We start from the raw sequence: 16,726 nt of genomic DNA, 5'->3' as shown, positions 1-16,726 counted from the left end.
TGGTTTCTGCTGCTGCACGTTAACAGGAAAACCGCAGCACTCAATGGGCTTTGCTTGGTATGTGGGAAAGGAGGGCGCTGCTTTTATGAAGGCTGCAGAAGCTGAAAGACAATGGCTTACCATGGCCGCACGCAAGCCGAATTCTGTTGCCCAGACCTGTGTCTGTGATCTTTAATACCAAAGCCGCAGGCACTCAATATTAAGATGCAAAATGCGACCTTGTACCAAAATCACATGTGCTATGTAATGTGAATAGTGTTGTTCATCGTGAAAGAGTATAAGCATTGTTCTGTAAAATGTATCTTTTTAAATATTTCTCTCCCTTTTTTCCCCTCCCTCCCGCAGCTGCAAATTTTTCAAGCCTCCCTCCTCCGTCCCGAAGGCTATCTCAGATAAGGCGGCGAAAAAAACGGATGCGAGACTAAATGTTCTCTGAAATCATGGAATCAACCCACAATGAAAGAGCTCATCTGAATGTGTGAAAGGACATGGTATCAAAGTACAGGAAAGATGCCAGTGAACATGAGGACAGGAGGGACCAACATGAGGAGAGGAAAGACACTCGAGATGAGAGCTGGCGGGATGCAACGCTGGGGCTGCTGCGTGAGCAAACGGACACGCTCCGGCATCTGGTGGAGCTTCAGGAACGGCAGCAGGATCACACAGTGCCGCCGCAGCCCCTGTATAACCGCCCTCCCCCCTCACCATGTTCCATAGCCTCCTCACCCAGACGCGTAAGAACACGGGGGGGGGAAGGCTCCGTGCACCCGCTCACTCCACCCCAGTGGACAGCCCAAGCAAAAGGCTGTCATTATTTTGAAATTTTGAAGTGTCCTTTTCCTTCCCTCCTATCCTCCTCCCAAACCCCACCCGGGCTACCTTGTCAGTTCTCTCCCTATGTTTATAATCAATTAATAAAGAATACATGATTTTTAAATGATAGTGTCTTTATCTCCTTTGAAAGCAAGCTGTGATTGAAGGGGGGAGGGTGGTTTCCTTACAGGGAATGAGTCAATCAAGGAGAAACAAACAAAACTTTCACACGGTAGCCTGGCCAGTCATTAAACTGGTTTTCAAAGCTTCTCTGATGCACAGCGCTTCCTGGTGTGCTTTTCTAATCGCCCTGGTGTCTGGCTGCACATAATCAGCGGCCAGGTGATTTGCCTCAGCCTCCCACCCTGCCATAAAGGTCTCCCCCCTTACTCTCACAGAGACAGTGAAGAACACAGCAAGCAGCAATAACAATGGGAATATTGGTTTGGCTGAGCTCTGAGTGAGTCAGTAAAGTGCACCGGCGACCCTTTAAATGTCCAAATGCACATTCTACCACCATTCTGCACTTGCTCAGCCTGTAGTTGAACAGCTCCTGACTCTGTCCAGGCTGCCTGTGTATGGCTTCATGAGCCATGGCATTAAGGGGTAGGCTGGGTCCCCAAGGATAACTATCGGCATTTCAACACCCCCGACGGTTATTTTCTGGTCTGGGAAGTAAATCCCTTGCTGCAGCCGTTTAAACAGATTAGTGTTCCTGAAGACGCGAGCGTCACAAACCCTTCCGGCCAGCCCACGTTGATGTTGGTGAAACGTCCCTTGTGATCCACCAGCGCTTGCAGCACCATTGAAAAGTACCCCTTGCGGTTTATGTACTAGCTGCCCTGGTGCTCCGGTGCCGAGATAGGGATATGCGTTCCATCTATCGCCCCACCACAGTTAGGGAATCCCATTGCAGCAAAGCCATCCACTATGACCTGCATATTTCCCAGAGTCACTATCTTTGGTACCAGCAGCTCAGTGATTGCTTTGACTACTTGCATCACAGCAGCCCCCACAGTAGATTTGCCCACTCCAAATTGATTCCCGACTGACCGGTAGCTGTCTGGTGTTGCAAGCTTCCACAGGCTATCGCCACTTGCTTCTCAGCTGTGAGGGCTGCTCTCATCTTGGTATTCTGGTGCTTCAGGGCAGGGGAAAGCAAGTCACAAAGTTCCATGAAAGTGCCCTTACACATGCAAAAGTTTCACAGCCACTGGGAATCGTCCCACACCTACAACACTATGCGGTCCCACCAGTCTGTGCTTGTTTCCCGGGCCCAGAATCGCCATTCCATGGCTAGCACCTGCCCCATTAACACCATGATCTCCAAAGCGCCGGGGCCCGCGGTTTGAGAGAATTCTGTGTCCATGTCCATGTCCTCATCACTCTCATCACCACGCTGCAGTCACAGCCTCCTCCTCACCTGGTTTTTCAGGTTCTGGTTCAGCATAAACTGCACGATAATGCACAAGGTGTTTACAATGTTCATGACTGCTATCTTGAGCTGAGCGGGCTCCATGCTTGCCGTGGTATGGCGTCTGTAGTGTTCACCCAGGAAAAAAGGCGTGAAACAGTTGTCTGCCGTTGCTTTCATGGAGGGAGGGATGAGGCTGTACCCAGAACCACCAGTGACAATGTTTTTTGACCCATCAGGCATTGGGATCTCAACCCAGAATTCCAATGGGCGGGGAGACTGCAGGAACTATGGGATAGCTACCCACGGTGCAATGCTCCGGAAGTCGACGCTAGCCTTGGTACATGGATGCACACCGCCGAATTAATGAGCTTAGCGTGGCTGCATGTACTCAACTTTATACAATCAGTTGCCAAAAATCGAATTCTGTAAATTCGGAGTAATCCCATAGTGTAGACATACCCATAGCCTTGAAGAAAGTTAAGGTTCAAACTGGCTCACTTAGTGTGGCTCAGCCAGTTGAAACTTGGGGTGGGGGGGGGGGAGGGAATTGTCTACCATCCTGTGCATCAGAATCTAAGGTTTCATTAAAAAAAAAAAAATTCTCTATCAGAAAGACTGATCAGCTGAGGAATGATCATCAAAGGAAGATCTGCATAATCAATGGGTGTCTCATTTTTTCACCTGAAGTTTGCAGAGCTTGGTTTGTAGGCAAAGTATCTGAGAATGCCACTACTTTTCTTTTTCCAATTCAATCCCAACAAAAAGGTGGAGAAAGAAAGGCTATGGATAACTCACTCAAGTATGGTGGCCCAGGTAAAGTACCACCTAGCAATAGCTAGCATTGAACCACAGTGGTTCTACAAGCTAAGTTCTCTCTCTCTCACACACACACAGCTAAATACAATTAAAATACCTTAAAATTATTTACCAAAGGTTGCGTAAAGAGGAACATTTGATGTGGTCTGATTCAGGCACAAGCTTAATATTCCTACACCCGCCAAGTATGACAAGAAAGTAGCAACTGAAAAGGGAAGTGCAGAGGCAATAACTTATAACCTCGGGCTTTGAACATTCAATGCTACGAAGCACAGCCCACACTGCCTCCAACAGAAATAGCTGTAAGGATAGTCTAGAACCTTGCCAAGCAAGTGCCTGGGTTCCAAGTGAAGGAATACACAGAGACCCTCAAAGAAAAATTACTGTTTATTCATACCCAATGAGGAAGAGTTGTTGTAATAACGGCCTAATTGTAAGCTCATCTATAAACAATGAATGAAAGTTCATAAATTGTCACAATGTCCTGTTATATAAAATTGTTTAAGAAAGACTGAATTAATTTAAACAGAAAGGGCTTTACTGATCCCATTCAAGGACTGTGTTAAGACTATAACTGGTAAACCAGAGATGAAGAGGACCGGAAATGAATGAACCAAAAATTAATGTGTTGAAACTGGACCTATTGGTGGACAAAAAAAATGAGAAGATGGACTATTCCACCCTACACTCCCTTACAAAGAAAATACTTTTTGGAAAAATTAGCAGAAGCAGCTGCTTTCTACTAACAACCATTGCAGTGAGCTTTATCATCCTGGCTGCCACACCTACTGTCTCCTGGGACCCCCAGAACTTTTTCATCCCGATCCTCAAAGATGTACTGACCAGACAGGGGGGCAGAGAGTGAGCCAGATAACATCGCCAGCTCCAGCTAAATCCCAAATATTATCTGGGATGTAAGACTTTGTCCCCCACAGATCCCCCCAATTAGGTCTCTCTCCTTTTTCCTTCCGCCTAATAAAAGTCCGGTTTAGCTGACCAAGACTACTTATTCTGCAATACTGCCATGTGATCAGAGAGGCAGCTAAATGCAATGCCCTAAAACTCCAATGCTCGTACAAGTATGCCAGGTCTCAGGCCATGTCTACACTTACCATGGACAGATTTTGCTACGATCGCTGCAGCGGGGATCAATTTAGTGGGTCTAGTGAAGACCTAAATTCCCTCTAAGCCGTGCGGCTGCCTATTAGGCCCCAGGGCTGCAGTAGAGAGAGAGGCCTCTCCCCCACCGCAGACCTGCTGTGGCCGGGGGAGAGGCGCCCCCGCCAGCCCCAGCACGGACCTGCCGTGGCCGCGGATGAGGCGCCCCTCCCCGCTGGCCCCAGGGTGGACCTGCCCCAGACTTGCCATGGCAGAGGGAGAGGAGCCCCTCCCTTGGCCCAGCCCAGGCACACCGGAGCTGCCGCAGCTAGGGAGAGGCACCTCTCCTCCTGCCCCAAGCTGCTGTGGATAGAGAGGGCTGAGGAGAGTCCTTTTTCCCACTGCAGCCCCGGGGCAGCCCGCACCCAAACCCCACACCCCCAGCCAGAGTCCTCACATCCCCCCTGCATCCCAGCCCTCTGCCCCAGTCTTGAGCCCCCTCCTACACTCCGAACCCCTCGGCGCCAACCCCACCACATTAATTTTGTTATCTGCACCAATATGAAGGTGATATGTCACATATGACCTCCATATTGATGCACACAACAAAATTCATTCCACACATGAACGTAAAAAATTAGAGGGAACACTAGCTGAAGACCCACTAAAGTGACCGCAGAGCACTCTCCAGTCGACTCCAATACTCCACTGGAACGAGAGGAGTCAAGTAAGTCGATGGGAAAGCGTCTTCCGTCAACGCAGTGCAGTGTAGACACCGCATTAAGTTGAGCTAAGCTACGTCGACTCTAGCTATGTTATTCACGAGCTGGAGTAGCATAACTTAAGTCGACTTACCCCAGTAGCGTAGACAAGGCCTCAGAGTGGCTGACAAGACAGTGTGCTCTGCCTGTGTTTTTCCAGCAATGAGGATGCAAGTGATAGTCAACCCCAGAGACAGAAGCTGCATTTTCCATCTTTGCTGTTCTTTTCTTTTCCTACTTATGTGTTTGTCTTGTTTTGTCTTCTAGGAAACAGGATCAGACTTTAACAACAAAAGCTGCAGCAGCACCACCAGCCCATTCCAACTAACTTCTCCTTTCCCCACAAAGGACAAGTTATCATCATCTTTAATACCACACAAGAGACAGTCAAACAAGTCTTTTTTTCCTTTAAAGACTGTCTCCAGTTAAGGGAAAGGGAACAATGGATATTTTTAAAATGAAAGCCTAATTTAATGTTTTACATTTCAAAACCTGTAATTGTTTTCCCCTTCTTCTTTGTATCTTTAAGAAAACGTTAAAAGGATTTTTAACGCTGTTTGCACCATGGTATTAAGCATGCTGAAGTCTCTGTATACCAAACCCATAACCCGGTTTAAGACTATTTAATGGTGGACAGTGACTGGCTTATGTTAACACCTTTGACTCTGGGCCCATATATTCCACCTACATTAATACAACAGAATATCAGTAAGAAACAGACATTCAGAAAACTTTAAGATGTTGAACACTGTTTTCAGTCACAGTGTATCAGAAGCTTTCCCCCAAAATCCCAAAGCATATGACTGATTTTAGCACAGTGAATTTAGGCTGTCATGTACATAGAGCTCAAAATAATATAACTTGGAAACTATGCTTTTCTTTCATGGATAATTTCTCTTCTACTGTACCATCTTGATAGCGAGCATTATCTGCTATACCACCTTTATGGCTAGTGTCTGCACCCTGGAAAGAAAATGCCACTTTTATCTACAGCAATAAAGAACCTAGAAATCTTCCCAAGACTTGACCATACAGTTCCTGGCATTACAAATCTTCTTCCTCCACTCATTAGGAATGTTGACATTTGCTGGATTTTCATTCATGAGAGTTGTCTGTATCTATTTAAAAGGAACATCAACTTAAAAAAGGAATCACACCTCTGTCTGATTGATTTTTACCTACTATTATTACATGTATCATGTAATATTAATGATTGAAGATTAGAGGAAAAAAACTTCCATTTTTGCCATTTGTTTACTTTTTGTATTTGACAGCACTTTGGTTGAAATCTTGGACCCCCTGAAGTCAATGGAAATTTTGCCATTGACTTACATGGGATCAGGATTTCACCCTCTGTTATTAGTCAGTTTCAATTGACCTGGTATAGTCAATGAGTTAAACTAGTTTCCCATTTTGTTTGTGGTTCTTTCACACAAGTCTTTCAACCAAATACTGTACCTGATTCTGCAAACTTGTGCCTGTGAGTAACCTTACTCACTTAACTAGTCTCACTGAAGTCACACTAGACAGAATTCATCAGAATATTTCAAGTTTGTAACACCTGTACAACTTGCAAACTCTTATGGCCATGAGTAACTTTACTCATACGGATCCCAATTCAGCAAAGTACTTCAGCACATGCCTAACGTCTTGTCTGCACTAGGAGAGTTTTGCCAGTATGGTTATACCTGTACTGTTAACCACAGGCGCCAACTTTTCCCGGTGCTGGTGGGTGCTCGACCCCCCCTGCCCTCACCCCCTGCCCTGCCTCCTCCTGGCCCAGCCCCAGCCCCATTCCAACCCCCTCCCCAAAGTCCCCGCCCCAACTCTGCCTCCTCCCTGACCCTATTGGACCCCTTCCCCAAATCCCTGCTCCAGCCCCACCTCTTCCCCAAGCGTGCCACCGCATTCCCCCTTCTCCCCACTCCCTCCCAGCGGCAAGCACTGAGAGCTAGGGGGAGAAGCTGGGAAGGCGCACTCAGGGGAGGAGGCGACCTGGGGCGGGGCGGGGAGCTGCCAGTGGGCTCCAGCCCCGGAGCACCCACGGAGTCGGCGCCTATGCTGTTAACTGGCAAAACCCATCTACCGTGGACAGTTATACCAATATAGTTTATGTCAGTTCAAACCAATATAAGCTATACTAGTGTAACTGTGTCCATACTAGGGCTTATACTGACAGTAGCTGGTAAGATATGTTGGTAAAGTAGTCAAACCTCTAAGTGACATGGCTATACCAATATAAAAGTGTAGACAAAGTCTAATTTTAAGTACATTAGTAATCCTACTGACTTCAGCTGGTACTATTCTGATGCTTAAAGTTAGGCTTAAGAACATGGGCTTAAAAACATTGCTTCATTTGAGCCAAGAATGGTCCCACTAAAATCAATGGTATATTCATGTGAGTAATCCGATTTATGGGCGTGAGACAAACGAATATTCTTGAGAATTCTTAAAACAAATTTAAATTGTATTCAAAAGTCACAGTATACCTTTGTTTTAATAGCATCTCTCTTTGCTCCAAAAAGTTTACTGTGTTAGTGTGGACACACCATTAACGACATCATTTTAGTAATGAAACTGTTTTAGTGACAAAGATTGTATGAAGCAGCTAGTTGTCTCACTTGCCCTTATAACAGGTTAGTGCGTCCACACAATATCACAGTTGACAGAAACATTTAACTGAATCTACACACAGTGTGCCTTACAAAGTTGGATGCACCAGTACATTCTGGGACTCTTAAGGCACAGTATCTATCCCAGATTGCCCAGAATTTTTGCTGACAGCAGAATTTTTAGCCATTTTTCAGATGAAAGGTATTGCATTATGGTGTAAACTGAAAGAGAACCATAAAGTAAAACTGAACAGTCTAGATGTAGATCTGCACAAATTCAACCACACATTGAAATAAAAATCTATATTTCCAGGCACTACAGGGCTCATCTACGCAAGAAAGTTTACCTGCTTTAATTATATTAGTATAATTAAAGTAGGATAATTCCCCGCCACAACTGTGGATGCAGTTATTATACCAGTATAACTTATTTCCTTAGGCTTTGTCTACACTGCCACTTTACAGCACTGAAACTTTCCCACTCAGGGGTGTGAAAAAAAATCCCACCCTGAGTGATGCAAGTTTCAGCACTGTAAAGTGGTAGTATAGACAGTGCACCAGTAGCTACTCCCTTGGTTGGGGTGGCTTTTTTACGACTACACGGCGCTTTATCGCTGGTAGTGAAGACATACCCTCCCAGAAATGGAAGTAAGCTATACCAGTATAACTAAACCCACATTAGGGGTTGTACTTGTATAATGATATTAGTTTTAAAAAAAAAGTATCACAACCCAAAATGACAGTCACACCAGTACAAAATCTGTGTAAAGATCAGGCCACAAACAAATTGCTTAACCAAAGTTTGTAAAATGCTTGCTGTGTTATGAGTGGATGCAAGGTGTACATACAGATATTGTACATTCAAAGCATTCCAACACTTTTGTAGACAAGTGAGGACAAGGCTATGAAAATCAATCCCTCACCAAATTTACGTTTGGTATTTTAAAACAAGGTTTTACAAGCCTAATGTTAACACAAGGGGTGTGTGTGACTTTTTAAAATAGATACATTTAAAATGAAAAGTGGCTGCGAACATTCAACAGCGTTCAGCACCCAGATGTCATGCCCGAGCATGGGAAGCAGAAAGGGAAGTGGGCTAGGAAGAGCCGTGATCGACGCGAACCCAGTTTCATTTTCCAAGCGGAGCAGAAGCAGAGTAGCCAGCCCCTAGACACAGCTGAGCGGGGCAGTTGGGTCAGGCTTTGCTAACGGCGGCATTATCAGCCCGGCAGAAGCGCCGCTGGCTAGTGCAGGGCATGGCCCTGTAGGAAGGTCTCTTTAAATAGGGAATGACAGCACGGCCCGGAGCCAGGGCTGCCCAGCGCTATGGAGACTCAGGGGCGGAGGTCCAGTGGGGACGAGTCACGGCCCGGACACCGGCCCTACGGGGGGATGGAGCCCCGGGGCCCGACCCCAGGGCGTCCCACCCCCCGGGGCTCCACCTCGCCCCAGGAGCCCAGGCAGCCGCGAGGCAGGGCAGGGCCCGGCTGAGGATGGACGACAGGCCGCTGCCAGCCGCTCTCCCCCTTCGGGCTCCTCACCTGAGAGTCGCCGCCGCCGCCTCCCACCCCGGGGGCAGCTCCCAACGCATCCTGCGGGGGTTGGGTGCCCCAGTGGAGTTAGCAGCAGCCCCTCACTTTGCTCCTCCACGGACGGCTGCGTCCCACCCTGGGCCCGGCACGGGCTCAGTCACCTCAGGGGAGCTCGCCGGTCGCCATTACCGGCCAACGACTGACACGGAGCAGCGGCGGCAGCGGCGCGGGGCAGGGCGGGAACAGCCGGCCACGCCTCGCGAGAACGGCCTAATATCTGACCTTCCAAACATGGCGGCACCCCTAAGCATTCCTGCCCCAAACTATACTTCGGCCATATTGGGTGTGGCACAGCTTCCTGCATACATCAGGGTGCACCTGCCTCAGCTGCGATGTAATACTCGGGCACTGGCAGCTCAGCTTTAGATCTGACAGAAGGCAGGGCTGCCCTTTGGAGGGACAACAGCTGAGCAGGGAAGGAGAGGAAAGATTCCCCACAAAACGTGCTCCAAGATTGGCAATGGTTTGAATAGAACCTCAGCACCTGGAACCAAATATTTCTCCTGCCGTTTGTAAGGAATGTAGGGCTGGGGAGCACCCCTACAGCTAAGGTTTGAGACCCAAAGTTTAAGACCTGGAGGACATCTATTGCAGAGCTGGTGTGGTGTGTATCTTAACCCTGGAATGGCTAGTTTTCAGGAGTTTAAGTTTAGATGTATTCAGTGTTTTGGAACGAGACACTATGTTAAGGAAGTTTTGGGGCAGTGAATCCAAAAGTAGCTCCACAAAAGTAGTGTAGGCTCCTAACCTCCATTAAAATCAATGAAAAGGGCCTTACCAAATTCACAATCCATTTTGTTCAATTTCACAGTCTTCACATTTTAAAATCTGAAATATCATGGTGTTGTAACTGTAGGGGTCCTGACCCAAACAGCAGTTGTGTGGTGGGGGCAGGGGGAGGTGATGTCACCATATTGCCACCCTTATTTCTATGGTAATACTGGCGGGATGCTGTCTTCAGAGCTGAGCAGCTGGCCAGCAGCTGCTACTCTCCAGTCACCCAGCTCTAAAGGTAGCGCAGAAGTAAGGGTAGCAATATTTTGACCCCCTACAATAACCTTGCAAACCCCCCTCCCCCACAGCCCACTTTTGGGGGAGGATCCCCACTTTGAGAAATACTGGTCTCCCACGTGAAATCATGGTCTTTTGTGTACTTTTACCCTGTACTCAGAGGTGAAAGTAAGCCGGTATGATTCAGTAGAGCCGTGCCAGACTGGACCGGCTTCCGCAGCAGTGATTTAAAGGGCCCAGGGCTCCAGCCGCTGTGGGGAGCCCCGGGCCCTTTAAATCCCCACCGGAGCTCCGGCAGCCAGGCTCGGGCAGGGATTTAAAGAGCCCGGTGCTCCTGTCACCTCTGCTGCTGGTAGCTCTAGGGTGATTTAAAGGCCTCAGGACCTTTTAAATCTTGAAAGGCCCCGCCTCTTCCGGTTGAGGCCCCGCCCCCGCTCAGGACTCTGACGAACCAGTAAGTCCTTTAAGTTACTTTCACCCCTGCCTGTACTATACAGATTTCACAGGGAAGACCAGATTTCACCATCCATGACATGTTTTTCACAGCAGGGCCCTATCAATGAATCTGAGCTACACCACCACTTAAATGCAGCCAACACTATTGTGTAAGGGCAGCAGCTCACGCCTAGCACAACTCAAATGGGAGGATTGCAACCAATGGCATCAGAGGTAACACTCCTGCTCTTACAGAAATCTTAATGGGGTCTTTGGGTGGTATAGGCTAGTCAGTTTTTCAAATAAGGACATTATTTTAGATCTATTACCCTAAACCTGTTTCCCCCCCCCCTCACTATGATTTACTCTTTTAAAAAAATGGAACAAAATATTTAGGATTATTCCCCATGGTTTTATTTCCCCCTTTTTCCTCTTCCCTTTTCGGTGCAAAAATCAAACTAAGGAAGAAACCAGGAAAAATCAAAAATTTAAAATTTAAAAAACTAAGTTATTAAAATATTTTCCATTTCAAAAGCGATGTGCAATTTTTTGAATGAGTGAAAATTTGTTTTCAAAACCCACAGAACACAAGTTACTTCAAAATTTAGTTTATAATTTCTCCACCACTTTTTGACCAGCTCTAGTTTTTACATAAATGGCTATCAGAGTGAAAGAACAATTTGCTCTGTAAAGGCCCATCCAAATGTTATACAGACAGAATCTGAGCTACACCACCACTTAAATGCAGCCAACATCTATTTGGCCTGAAACTCAATCTATTTCTGACGCCTGAATAAATGGTGCAGGGTTAATAAACCTGGGGTTGCAAGAAGTCTACATATGTCAAATCTTTGAACCTGCCTCCTTACTTCAGAACAGGGAGTTATTTTTTCAACTTGTGTAGCTACTGAAAAAAAAAAATAATTCTTATAAGAACCACTCAATTAAAAAAAGATTAAAGTGACTGTCTCACTGAGACCCAGAACATAAGATTTAGGCAAATAACAGGAAAAAAAATGTATAAAAGTATGAGTACAGATGTTTACACTTTTTTTTTTAATTTTAATTAAATTTGTTTAAAGAAATTTAAAGTTAATTCTAAGTGAAAAATGTAGCAAACAAGCAGCTTAAATAAATACAATGAAAACTGAAGTTTATTAAAAGTGAAATAACTTAAGTTTCATTAAAAATGCAGGGAAGGGGAAATGTTTAGGATATCATTTTTATAATGCTGCTAATACTTCTGTACCTTGCAGGATTTTTCTCCCCCCTTCATAGGTACATTATAAAAAGAGAACTGTATTTTAAAAGCAGGCATGTGATGTCATGCAGCTATAGAATCATAGAAATGTAGGGCTGGAAAGGACCTCAAGTGGTCATCTAGTCCAGCCCCCTGTCCTAAGGCAACACAGATAAGTATCACAGGAACAGTCACTTTCTTTTAACATTGAAGAAGGAAAGTCATTAGAAAAGAAAAACAGCATTATTCCTAAAGAGCCAATTGTATATGTACATGCATGTGGGCACATGCCTGCTTCATTTATGGGCTTCTACCTACAACTTTATCCACTTCCATCATGCTACTTGCTTAAAGAAACAGTATGTCACCTAATTTGAAAAATGAGACCTCCTCATTTCAAATCTATTCTTGATCAACACAGAGGCAGAAATCTCAGAAGAGTTTTACTTTCAGTTTTAAAAAGTTAATAGTATACTATTCAGCATAATCTCATGTGTAACTCCAATAGGTATTTTTATTGCTTGACACATCAGGATCAAAGTGCATGAGTCGAAAGTTTTTTGCTTTGTTAAGCATCCTTGATTCTCAGAATAAATTATAGTCATCATGCGGATGCTAATCTTTTCAGGGGTTGTGTGTGTGTGTGTGGGGGGGTGTTTTTAGTTCATCAGAATATTTTAACATGGGCAAAACATTTTTCCCTAGCCTCACTCTGAGATGCAACTGAACCATATCGGCCGAAATTTTCCAAACAAATTCAGCCCACTACTGAGAACCAGCATGGAATATTTCAGCCCAAACAGCTGATGTTTGACAAAGTTATAAGTAACTGGAATCCGAGGTCTTATAAGATGATGTGCTGGGCAACCTTAATAGGCAGTGACACAATCCCTGCCTCTAATACATGCAAAAGACCCCCAACATTATGTTAAAAGAACATTAAGATTGCAAAGCCAAGCACTCAGTACTTTGAAAGTGTTAGAATTAAAGGCTGCCCATTCAACATTCTGTTCCCTCCTGCATACGTAGTATGATAGTCTTTAATTACATGATTGTGTACTGTATTTTCCATATGACCCTGCCTCATTCAGTGCATAGCATGGGCTTCAGGGTGTTTGAAATGTTCACACCAACTGACATCTCTATCTTAAAATTTAAAGGATTTTAAAATTATATGTATCTGTTTTGCCAGAGGAGAAAAAAATCCCTGCCAACAAAGACAAAACAGATATCTCTAGTAGGGAAAAGGAGCACGATCAGTGATTAATTCCCTCCTGACTCCTGAGAAAGGTAGCCCAAGCACCAAAGTGACTATTATTTGTATTACCAAAGTGCTAAACAGCTGTAGCCATAGACCAAGACCTCTTAACTCATATTGTATCCCATATAGTTACCTACTGTTTGCTTAAATCTATTGCTTAATAGTACTTGACTGGCAGATCTCTTCACCTATTCATCACTTTCTGTAACATATTGCCTCAAATTGTCTTTGAACTTAGCATTTTATTTTACTTATTAGCAGTTAATTTAGTTCCTCACTCTTCCCTCGTTCTCCAGACAAATAGGGTGCATTAGAATTTACACTGAATATGAAAGTCACTAATTTAGCTTCTTTATTTTCAGTCATTATAGAAAATTAAGAAGCAAGATCCCCCCTGCCCCAACTTTGCTTCCACATTATTCCCATATTCTCAAAATGTCAAGACTTTTCTATGTAACAATGGAATTCAATTATAATTCTTGCACAAAATCTTAAATCAAATGATCAAAGAATATAATGCTTCCAGAGTCAGCTTTCATGTAAAAAAATAAATAATCTGAGACAGCATAATACCTGATAAATTAAGGAAATTTAAATTCTCTTGTGAAAATTAAGCTCTTTTCAATTAAGTTTGCTAAAATTATTAGCCTTTTAGAGACAAAGTAAATCCTTTACCTGGAAACAGCCATGGCTAACAGAGAAAGGAAGAAACAAGTGCACTCAATTCCAATACAGTTTTGATGAACTGGTAACAGAACTAGGCAGCATTATTGAATATATTGCAGCAGTGCAGCCCAAGCGCTAGAAAGCAGTGGCCGGGAGTGGAGGACTAAACATAAAGAAGCAGCATCTCATTTTACACTGTGCTGACTATTGCAGCTTTTAACACCCAGGCTGTGGAAAGTTTTCCACTCCATAGTACCCTTGCACACCCCTTCTAAAAATAGAGAGGGGCAACTGGCTATTGTGCCTGAAAGACGACCCAGTAGATTTCCTCCCCCTCCCCCTTTCTTTGACTGACATGCTTCCTTAGAGTCATCCAGGAATTTTGGAAAGGGTTCTCTCCACCTGTTGAACATGGACTGGGTTGTGCAAGCATTCAATTATAAATCCAGCTGCCAAAACCCAACAGTAAAAACAGGGCACAAGACAACTGTGAAATGGTGCAAAACTAGTTGCAGGAAAATACGGTACATACAATGTTTATATTAGAATCTTAAAAGGTGAACTGGAAAATTTATATAAAGAAAATGAAATTTTCCTGTGTATGATCTGGGCTCATAAAACAAAGTAGGAACAGCTGTACTGTAGGGTATTTAGATGTTAGCTCCCTGTTTGTATTAGATATTGCACACACCGATCATCATACAAAATAGAGCTTCCCAGTCATCTATATACCTTGGTACAAAATTTGATTACATGTTTGTGTGCGCATGCACCAAGAGCAGGCTTTCTTTTCTGTATGTAGTACACTGCCAATTAACCATATCCCAGATGGTGTACAACAATGTATAAAAAGCAGTGTATTTACGAATTATAACATTTACCTATATATCTATCTCAACATGTGTGCACATCTGCACTTGTGTACCAAATTGAGAATCTACCCAAGTACCTGCCTGTCAACACACAGAAAGTTAAAGTAAGGATTCCATATTCCTGGATATACACATTTTTATTTTTGGAAAAAATGTGGAAAAAAATCAGCCCTTTTTACTAACCTGCAAAGCAAATTCAAGATTCTTCTGTGCCCGTTGTAGCAGCAGAGAACATTACTGACAACTCAGTCAGAGCAGGATGTGAAAGACAAAGTGTATTGATTGGTTGTGCAATGTTTTAGGCGCTTGTGATGTCATAAACCGCTGAAGGGGAGAGCTGTATTCTCAAACTCAGGGCTAGCAGATGGGACAAGCAGGAACTGCTGCAGAGCCCCCTGCTGGGAGGATGGGGCCACCACTGCGAGGAGACAGGATCAGGGGGGCAAGATCCATCACTGTCACCATACAGCTCCAGTCATCTGCCCAGAGCGAGAGGAATGGTTTGAACTGTCCCTACTGAGGAAAGGAACTCAGGCAAGGTCCCAGGTCAAGAAGTTCAGGGATGGGTAACTGGAAGTGGTAGCTAACCACCCTGGATGAAATGGTGGAGAGAGCAACAAACAGGGGAGATGGGTTGGAGTCTCTTCTGTTGATGCGCTACCCTGAACAATTTATTATGTATGGCCAGTATTACATGTATTTCACCTTTAGGCACCACACACTGACTTGCCCATGTTTCTGGTTCTCATAATGCTACACTCTTTTCCTTTCCTAGTACTTTTATCTGTAATACTGCAATTTAGACATGGAAAGCCATCCATCTTCAGTTCAGTCATTGGGTATGTTTTCAGTCTATGTTTGAGTTTGCTGTTTCTTACCGTGTATACTGTACTCTTTAGAGGGGTTTTGTTCATCACTATTAAAAACAAATCAATTGCCCTGATTATTTGTCTGTAACATAGGTAACTATGTTCCCTCTAAGTTTAGACTATGGTTCCTCTCTTTCAGAGTTTTTGCCCTGATATAACTGACTTGTTTTCCTCCTGACTGACTCCACTGGACCCTGGCTGCTAATAGCCACAGTATTTACACAGCACTTTATGCTACTTTAATTGGTTCAGCTCCCCTTCATTTTCACTTGCAAACACTAAAGATGATGTTCCAACTGCCACCCAGAATCTCCAACCAAAGCTTAAAACACTACTCCAGCATATGCCTGCAGAACACAAAGTAGCACTTCATTTTTTATCAGCCACAGGTGAATTACACCTTTCCTTGCTCTAGCTGCTGCGAGCACACTAACTCATTTCCATGGGTTGGGTTCACTGGTCTGTGACAGCTAGATCCAACTCAGCTTCACCCTCCAGTGAGGAGGCTGCTCTAGAAGCCAAGGTGCTGTGGAGTGGTTGGAAAAGACTTTCAATGGCAGGAGTGACATTGTAATGGAAAGGGAAGCCTGAAGAGGACAATGGTCAGCAGCCACCATGTGAAGGGTGTATACAGCCCTCACTTCACCTGACTGATGAGGTGGTATACAAACAGTCAAATGTGGGCCAGGTTACAGCTTTTCTCTTTTAAATTTATTTCTCCACCCTGAGATAAGTGCTGCAATCTACATCTGGATCTATATTCCATTTTACATACATGTAACATGATGCTGCTTTATCCCAGCTAGCCAAAGAATATCGGATATTCCTTTACATCTTCAGTGAGGAGTAAAAGAGAGGCATGTACTAAACAAAGTCTCATTTTACCTTTTCAGACAGAAAAAAATTGCTCTTCTAAACACTCAGCCCTTCAAAATCAGCTCCCTTCTGAGGGAATTGGGTGGCTCAAGTAATTATTGGTAGAGGAACATGGAGCCTTTCATCTCCAAGTCATAAGCTCAAGCCTGCTCTGTACTGGTTGTGATCATGAGATTATTTCAACAGCTGCTCAGTGGCCTGTTAGGACTAGTATTCCTGGTCCAACACTCTCATTAGTCTCCTAGATGCAGTTTCACAGAGGACAAGGAGACTACGCTACCTAAGGGCGTTTTCTCCAGTGCATGGTTGGGGCACCTTGGAACAGTGTAGAGAAAGCTGCACTTCTGAGGTCTGTGCTGTAACTGTTCTGATATACAATAGAGGACC

General features: G+C 44.5%; 1 protein-coding gene across 4 annotated transcripts in view; it reads right to left on the bottom strand.

The window, feature by feature from the left end:
• CEP350 (centrosomal protein 350) overlaps positions 1-9,273 on the bottom strand; it is a 166,158-nt gene extending 156,885 nt beyond the window's left edge. For all 4 annotated transcript variants that reach the window (XM_034778216.1, XM_034778219.1, XM_034778217.1 and 1 more), the window contains exon 1: positions 9,059-9,273. The gene's annotated coding sequence lies outside the window, so the exon portion shown is untranslated. The remainder of the gene's footprint in view (positions 1-9,058) is intronic.
• Positions 9,274-16,726: the final 7,453 nt, after the last annotated feature.

Source organism: Trachemys scripta, chromosome 8 (assembly GCF_013100865.1).
Source record: "Trachemys scripta elegans isolate TJP31775 chromosome 8, CAS_Tse_1.0, whole genome shotgun sequence".
Taxonomy (NCBI): domain Eukaryota; kingdom Metazoa; phylum Chordata; order Testudines; family Emydidae; genus Trachemys; species Trachemys scripta.
Note: the sequence above shows the minus strand (reverse complement) of the source record. Positions and strands in the feature narration are given on the sequence as shown.